An 8727-nucleotide genomic window follows, 5' to 3' on the forward strand; every position below is an offset into this window, starting at 1 on the left:
CTGCTCAGTCTCTACTGAGAGACAAGTCTTCAATGTATCAAAAGGCAGTATAGTTATAAATGACAATCAACATTCATTGACATTGTATTTAACATATACAGGCTTTAAATCTCTCTTCTTCAAAAAAAAAAAAAAAAAAAAAAAAAAGAATTCAATTGTCTACCAAAGTGGTTTTAAACAGTTATTTAGCTCCAAAGCCCATTCTCTTTAGTTGCTTTAGCTTTTTTCTTTAGTTGCTTTAGCTTGTGGATGAGGCCAAACAAGCTATTCAAAGTTTTCTTCCTGATGGCAAACCCAAAGGTATTTCTTTATCAGAAGTTTCACATCTGAACCTTGCAATAAGCTACATGCACTATCAAATGTCAGTCAAGCTGCTGACCTCCAATAGGAAATATAAAAAGCCACGGCTAGTTCTGGATTGCCTCACAGTTTTGAAAGTATTCACTCTTATAAGACTTTGAAATATGAGAGTTAAACATTACTTTCTCTTCCAGGACCTTCCTTTTCCTACTGCTGAGGCTCAAGCAGCAGCAGCACCGGGACCCGCGCTCACAACTTGCAAGTTTCCAATTAACAATTACTCACCTCTGGGACAGCCTTCCCCCGCCTACGAAGTACAAAATATATATGACCACAGCCTGAAGACGCTGACACATTAAAATAGATGAGATTTAACAAAATGACTCTAGTTATTCCATAGCCTTTGGACTAATCTTATGAATTCGAGCAGTCATCTGGAAGTCAGCAGTGCTACATAAATGTATTCACACACTGATAAATGCTTGCAGGACCAGGGCCTAAATTAAGTAGATTCTACAGACTTCACTATTATCTGGATTTACAGAAGATGATCTATCCGACTCATGTTATGTTCCTATTTCATCATCATTATCTTGAATGGATTTTTATTTATGTGCATGACTGGACAGTCTGTGCTTTTTATGAATACCCATATTCATCCACGGAGGACAAAAAAACATCTTTCTCCCACTGAAAAAAAAATTGTCAGGGAGCAGAGAGAAACCTACACAACTCAGCCAGGCTGTCAAACGCCACGAACAACAAATGGGAAACCATGGAAGCAAACAGTTTCCGAAGGACTTGTACACCAGGCTGTTATACACGAGCTGCTCGTCACACAGCTACAGACGATAAGCCAATTTGCACAATTCAGAATCTTTCGCACTCTATTTGAGATAAAACAAAAGAGAAGGCGGAGCGGACCAGAAAATCCAACCAGCGCTAGTCCCCACCTCAGCAGCCCAGCTAGCGGAAAAGTTACTGTTGTGGTCTCCTACAGCAGTCATGCAGCCAGGAGCCCGACTGCCCAACCCGACGGCAAGTGCCATCTGCTCACACAGTGATACGTGAAAAAACGTTAAGTAACACAGCAACAAAACTTGTCAGAAATTCCAGATGAGGGCTAGCCTTTTGCATGGGTCCTTTTGAAATAAATCTATAGAAAGCGATAGGAGAATACGCTGTATAAATAACGCACATTTTGGTAGTCACAGTCTGCACAGTCACACAAAAGCTCCCATCTTGCCCAAAACCAGCAGAGACTGGGGTCTGCCAGGGTTACCAACACAAGATGCTGCAGTTTGCAGAAAAGCACCAGTTCTCTCCAGCTGTACCTCGATTGTCCTTGTATGCTCTGTGAAGGGGGCAGGGTGAGGGAGGCTCCAGCAGGCGAGCAGCAAAGAGTATTCCATCCAAGAGAAAGACCTTTCTCAGGTATAGACCTTCTGACCAGCACTGCAGGCACAAACGCCTCAGGGCACCAATGCTGGAGAGTCACTTGGTGCTGATCTCAGAGGAGTGAGGAGACACGAGGTGCAGTGGTGGTACCACTGTGCCTGCTTTCACCTTGCACGATGACGGTGCTGTGTGGATGGACGCTGCAGGCATCACACATGCTTTGGTGCAGGGTATCCTCCTCTTTGCTCTAATCTACAATCCTCCTCAGGGATCGTCAGCAACACCCAGTGCTCCCGGCACAACAGGATAATGAGACAGACACCCCGGCTCCTCCAGTCATGGTCCAATCCCTACCACGGCAAAGAGGAGGCACCATTCCTCCTCCACCTCCACCCTTGTGAGCAGGACCTGGCACTGCTGCAGCCTTTTTCCTCAGTGGGAGGAGTCCAGTGGAGAACGAAAAACAGTGGGAGGACAACCAGCTCTCTCAGGAGCTTTCTTATAGCCTGTTGGTCCCAAAACAAACTCTGGACTACACCCTCTCTCACCCATCAACTATCTCTTCCTAAAGAAAATCCTGGGCCCAGGACTTGCTGGTAGGGTGATTGGGAAGAGGAAGGTACTGATGAGGAACTGGTTTGGGCAACGAGGAGGCAGAAGGGCACATGGTGGCATGTCTGACAGAAAAAGGCTTGAGAGTGTCCTGAACGCACAAGTCTTTCCAATGAGTGTCCGCGTGCTGGCTGTGTCTCCTTCCCAGCTGTGCTTCAGACTGCTAGTGCTATGTGGATATCAAAGAGCAGAGACTGAAGGTAATAAATAAATAGTCCAGGGTCTTAAACCAGAAGCCAATTGGGATTAGGATTTTACCATGTTTGAGACTTTTTTTAAGCTTGGAATGGGAATTCAGACTGCTGTTTTATCCAAATTTTATCTGAATTTGCAAATTCATGGGAAAACAGGATTTTTTAATCAAATTCTCTGCTAATAAGACTGAGCACAACTTTAATCTAATTTCCCCCATTCTGGTAAACCCACAAATTGACACAGTCTCTGGTATTACAAATTTAATCTAGGTTAATCCACTTTTTCTATTCATTCTGATGAAAGTTTCTCAAGCGAATAAATGGATCTTTAAGACAAAGGGAATTGAAATAAAACATCTTTTTGAAAAGGTTAAGTGGCGCCTGATAGTCTACAATCTGTCAAGTTAAGCAAACAAGGAGGGGGAAACCCTACCTTGTAAATAAGGCAATTACAAATCTAGTTTCTACAATCTGGAACGAAGCCAGGATCTAAATGTGAAGGATTGAGAGGAAAATCTGTTGTAAATTCCTTCAAGTGAAAGTCCCTATTTAAAAGGCAGAGAATACCAGTTTTAGAAAGGTCATGAAGTCATAGCAGTTTTTTCAAAGCATAACTCTAAATGTCAATTTGACCTCTTTTTAAAGGCAGAGACAGACACAGCTGCACTTGGAGTGTAACCCTTACACTAGAAAGAGAATAGCAATGATTAACAAGATGTTTTGCACCAAACTTCATGTAGACAGCCATATAAAAACCTACTCAATAGGCATCTTAACCTCAACGACTGTGAAAATTTATTGTTGTATATTCTCAGTTTAAAGAAAAAAAAAAACAAACATAAAACCAAGAGAAATATGCCTCTTGTACAGGCATAAAGTTGCAAGTTACACATGAGCTGCATCATTAAAAGCTTTCACTTGAGACTGGTTTTACCCCCTTTCTAGGTAAGGGGACTTGCTGTGGGGACAGGGAAATGTGGCAACTGGAGACCGGTGTGCCTTGACTACAGGTTTTAAGTCTAGGCTTTCTGGGAAGCGTTGCAGCAAAGGTGAAAGAGCGACTCTGAAAGACAGCGCTGACAAGCCCTGCAATTCCATCTCTAATAAATATTATAGATGAGTAGGTTAAACTTGGGCAGGATTCAAAAACATGTGGGTATATACATGGATACCCACAGACATACACACACATAAATTCACCCATATACGGCTCAGGCAAATTCCACTGAAACTAGCAAGTCGGACTGGAAGATTCACTTTACATTAAGCCTTTGCATTTTAATCATAAATTAAATAGACTGTGGGTGTTGTGACTAACTGGCAGACAGTAAATTGAGGCACTACATGGTGTTTACCATGAGGTAAACTGTTGCTTCTCCTGATTTTTAATTGGAGGTTAATTGAACTCCGGCACACTCCACTATAAACAAGTCCTGGCACTAAAAACAAAAAGACAAGGCATAATTTCATGAATGTATTCCCATAATCCATCAAACACTCATCACTTACATTGCCCAGATGTACTGTCAAAGGTGATAAACAGACACATATCAATAACAATAGTCTGATATTCTGCTCCATTCCCTACCACAGAGGTACCTGATCCTGCTCTCCGAGGGAAGCAAAGGCGTAGGGTGCAGCCTACAGAACATCAAAGATCTGGCTCTAACCCTCTGAAGCCTTCCTGAACACGTGTGGTGCAACACGATACCTTGATCCTGGCCTTCCATTTCTATCCACCTTACACATAGCTGTACACACATGAAAAAGTGACTATGAAGTAGATATAAAACGACCTAGCAACATCTGACACGCATCTCCTACAGAACACCAGAAGGCCTTGTAGCAAATGGTCCAGCCACTTGCTGTTACTCCCAGTCAGGATGCTGGCAGATCACCCCCCCAAAAAAAGAGACTTTGCAAGAAAGAAGGGTCCTGGCAGAAAAGCGATGATAAACCCTAAAACAAAGCTACTATAGCACCACAGGACGTGTAGGTAGACTGAAACAGTGACAGGCTGACAAAGCTGCCACATTTCAGGCAGTACGTACCTAGGCATCCCCAGCCTACTCTGAATTGTGCTGTGGCTCAAGCAGAGATGAAGGGACACAAATATCTCATTTGTAGCTTTCTTCATACTTTGAAAAACACAGGTTATTAGTTATTGTTTTTTAGCTTATCAGATTGTTATTCTCTTGCATTGCTACTTTGCTATGTATATTATTCCCACACACACAAAAAAAATTAAAACACAACGCCCTTAATCATAGGTTGTTCCCACTAATAGATTATCTATTTAATATGTTTATATAGGCTCTTTTCCACAGTACGAGTCATGTTGAAATTGCCCTAATTAAAATATTTCCATTTATTTGCATGACTAATCAGTTGTTATCAGTAACATGGCACTTTATATCTTCAAAGCACTTTGATTGCATATAAATGGATTATCTGAAAACTTGCCCAAGAACATATCTTGGAATCTGATGCACAGACTCAGCTATTGCTTCCTAAAATAACTACTGCCTTTACATATGCATTGAACCCAGTGAGGACAATAGCGACAGGCCTGAAGAAGCGTATGTGTTACTTATGGAAAGAATGAATAGTCCATAGAAGAGAGAAAGACAAGCAGACATGTCAGCATTCAGTGATGACATGGAAAAGCAGATGGCTCCGTCCTTTCAGTGGTAGAAAAGACACAGTCTATCCCACTTCCCGCCATGCTTTTTGCTGAAGAGAGCTGTCCTACTCATGTGCAAATGAAGTCCCACATCTCTAAAATTTCTTGCGAGAGACTTACCACCGTTCTTTCACTTCCTCTTCTTTGGAGCTTTCTACAGACTTGCATGCCAAAATACTCTGGGCATCTGGTGCTGCTTTCTGGAGACTCTGGCCACTGATAACTTGCACTGTGTGGGGAAATTAATTTCTCAGCATAATGCCATCACTGTGTCTCCCCACAAAGTTCTTATCCATGGGCCGCTCATTGGTTGAAAGAAGACGACAGTGGTTACTTTTTTGCTTCACAGCTTGTTTTAACAAGGAACTTACATACAGAAACAAGCTATTTCCATAAGCACTGAGCTACCCTGCCTGTCTGCAAGTCATTTTCCTTTCTAAAAAATTAAGGATTACAACAGGAATGGGCAGGGGGCAGGGATTTTTCAACTGTATTATATCCAAGGAAGTGATATAAAGCAGGAGTAGATTTTGTAGATCTGTTGTTTTGGTTTTCAAAGACTAAAATATCTTTTAGAGCTATCAGTATGCTCTCCCTTGAAGACTTGAAAGTGTAGAGCCATCTCTAACACTTTCATTTGGTTAAGGGGGAAAAAAAAATGTGGTTCCTCAAGTTAGATAGCTATGTTTTTCCAATGTCCTGCAGGTGCCTTAACTGAAGAAATGACAGTGGTAATTGCAGAAGATGATGATTTTATTCTAGACAGCTGCGAATTTGCAAAAGTATTGATTTCCACTGTTCTGATTGTTGGTCTTCCACTGAACTGGATCTTCTCATGCATTTACTCAATTGCCTCAGGGTCCTTTAAACCTCAGAACTTCACTATAGTTATAGTGATTTTAAGTGCATATGGTGGCTTTTATCCAGAACAACCTGAAAGTGCTTGATGAACTCCACCAGGAGGCAATTATATAGGGCCTATTCACAGGGCCTCTGCAGATTCATAAGGTTGGAAAGAGACATCAAGAGATCATTAAGTCTGGCTCTCCCAGCAGGATCAATTATACTTGGGCTATTCCTGAACAGAGGCTGAGCTGCCTAACCTGTTTTTAAAGACATCAAATAATGGAGGTTCCACAGCTTCCTTCAGCAGCCTAAACCAGTGGTTAACTCTCCTTGACTTTAGATTTTTCTACAACTTCAAGCTCCATGCTGTAATTTAAGCCTATTATCTCTTGTCCTATGAAAATCTGTCCTATAATTTTCTTTCATAAAAACTTTATCATGCTTGTTCTTATGACACCAATTCAGTCACCTCTTCTTAAGACTATGCAACATTATTTTATGTAATATTTCCTCAAAAGACAATGTTTTCTATGCAAAGAGCCCTGAGGGGGTTGTTGCCCCCTCATTGGAAATACCTGCTGTGGTGAGTACTCCAGGTTACGTGATTGGCATTACCAGCCCTAAAATGACACCAAAAGGAATAGAAGTGTCCCCCCCGCCCCAGCACAGTCAATGAGAGACTCTTGAAGAACCTGCCTAAAACAAGAACTCCGATCCTTTTTTCTGTTCTGTGTTGGTTAGAAATATAAGCAGTTTACCATCATTTCCCAGGCAGATTATTATTTGTACTGCCATAGCCACAGAGGTTGCTATAGACTCGAAGATTTGAATGCCTGCTGGTTGTGTCCCTCTTCAGCTTAAGGGGGGTGGGGGGAAATCAAGCCAAAAAGATCTCTGAGCAAAGCTCCTCTGTGTTGCTTTTTCCATTCCAAACCAAGGTTCTTGCTGCTGTTCTTTAGGCCTTTTGAACTGTATCATTACTATTTACTACGAAAGTGGTTAGAAGCCAATTAAATCACCGTCCCAGCGTGCTCAGGATGTTGCAACCGTAAGATCTGGCTTGCTACAAAAGAAAAAAAAGCTTACGATCTAAATAGATATGACAGACGGTAATAAAGGGATAGAGCATAAAAACAGTTAACTTGTTAGCCACACTCAATGTAAACAAAATATCCCACAGGAAACCAGATACATCCTAAATGTGGAAAACTAAAGAAGTTGCAGCAGCGGGAGGGGAGGAGGGACATGCCTGCAAAACAACTGCTCCCCCCCTGCCCCATCACCTGTGTGTCCCACTCCTTAGCTGGAAGTTTTTCCAGCATTAAACAGCCCTTCACTACCATTGAGCTTAGGTAGGTAAACATGTAAATTAAGTATTAAGTTTACAACACAGGCAGCACAAAAGGTAAGCCGAGTTAACACTTTCTGGTCGAGGAGGCACCAAATCTCACAGTTCACCTCCTGATTTTGAGGGGGGGAGCAGGAGACGCAAAAGCCACCCCGTCTGAAGGATCCCCAGCCCTAGCACAATTCCCATATCCTCCACGTGAAGCACTGCTTGAAATATAACTTACACTAAGCAAATCATGCCTGAAAAATGTATAAAGCATTATTATTTTAAAATAAAAACACTTTATAACCTAGTTGTAATGCATATTGCCTATTCAATCCTCTGAATATAGTTTCCACTTACCATAAATCTAGAGATCTCTCAGGAAAATCAAAAAGTTTGCACACATGAACCAAGAGGGCTCCCCCCCACGGAGACTCCTTCCTGTCTTCCTTTTCTTCCCCCCCCTCGCCCTGAATACAGGAAGAGAGATCACCAGCTGCCTGCTGAAGAAAACAACCACCGAATAGTGTGCATCATTCAGATGGCTTGGATGATTCAGCTTTTCCACGTGAACTTTACTGAAGTTGCACACAAATGCGGCTTTGTGCATTTCTGAATCAAACGCATAATTAATAGTCCAAGTACATATCAACACAATTTCTATTTGAAGAACAACTTTTCATCTGGAATGCAGCAGTGTATACTTCACCTTACAACAGCTCCAGTTCTCAAACCTACTAATAATTACATCCACCTGTGTTTATATACTGCAGTATCTCCAGCCTTTAAAAATCCATTTTATATTGTTCTCGAAAGTTGCACCAAACAGGGCAGTGAAAAGAGGATCTAGTGACGAGCACATCATATTGAAAGCCACCTGATGTGATGTGTGCTGGGTTTAGAGTGGGAGGGCTGGGAAGGAACAGAAAAGCCAGATGTTGCAAGCAGCCTGCTCCCCCGGACACATCAGCACAATAAGCAGCAGCTTGATCCTAAGTGTCCCATGAAGTTACTTGCAGCTACGTTTTGAAAGTTCAAGATATTCTCATAGTCTAGAAACTTGTAGGAGAATAACATTAAAATTTTCCAGACATTAGGCTGAGATAAAAAAAAAAAAAAAAAGACACACACAAATGCAAAACACATACACGTTTACTTGGTGTATTTTTGGTTTAGCACTGCTCAAAGATGAAGAAATAGGGCCTGTTTTTACTTCTCTAATTTCCTTGGCCTTTTCTCACTTGTTCAAACGTTCACTTGAATCCTCTTTGTCAGCAAGATCCTATTTTCATTTCACCCCTGCAGCCGTAAGTCAGAAATGGCTCTAATAAACCAAGCAGGTTTGACAAAAAAAGTGAAAA

General features: G+C 41.7%; 1 protein-coding gene across 10 annotated transcripts in view; it reads right to left on the bottom strand.

Annotated features, from left to right (window-relative positions):
* Positions 1-7813, bottom strand: part of IPCEF1 (interaction protein for cytohesin exchange factors 1) — a 90334-nt gene extending 82521 nt beyond the window's left edge. For 5 of the 10 annotated variants that reach the window (XM_063329350.1, XM_063329353.1, XM_063329351.1 and 2 more), the window contains exon 1: positions 586-2086. The gene's annotated coding sequence lies outside the window, so the exon portion shown is untranslated. Of the gene's footprint in view, positions 1-585; positions 2087-5307; positions 5417-7726 lie in introns of those variants that run through there. The other 5 variants (XM_063329359.1, XM_063329357.1, XM_063329358.1 and 2 more) reach the window with 5 other exon arrangements.
* Between the last annotated feature and the right edge of the window lie 914 nt (positions 7814-8727).

The sequence above is a fragment of the Chroicocephalus ridibundus genome, chromosome 3, assembly GCF_963924245.1.
Source record: "Chroicocephalus ridibundus chromosome 3, bChrRid1.1, whole genome shotgun sequence".
NCBI lineage: Eukaryota > Metazoa > Chordata > Aves > Charadriiformes > Laridae > Chroicocephalus > Chroicocephalus ridibundus.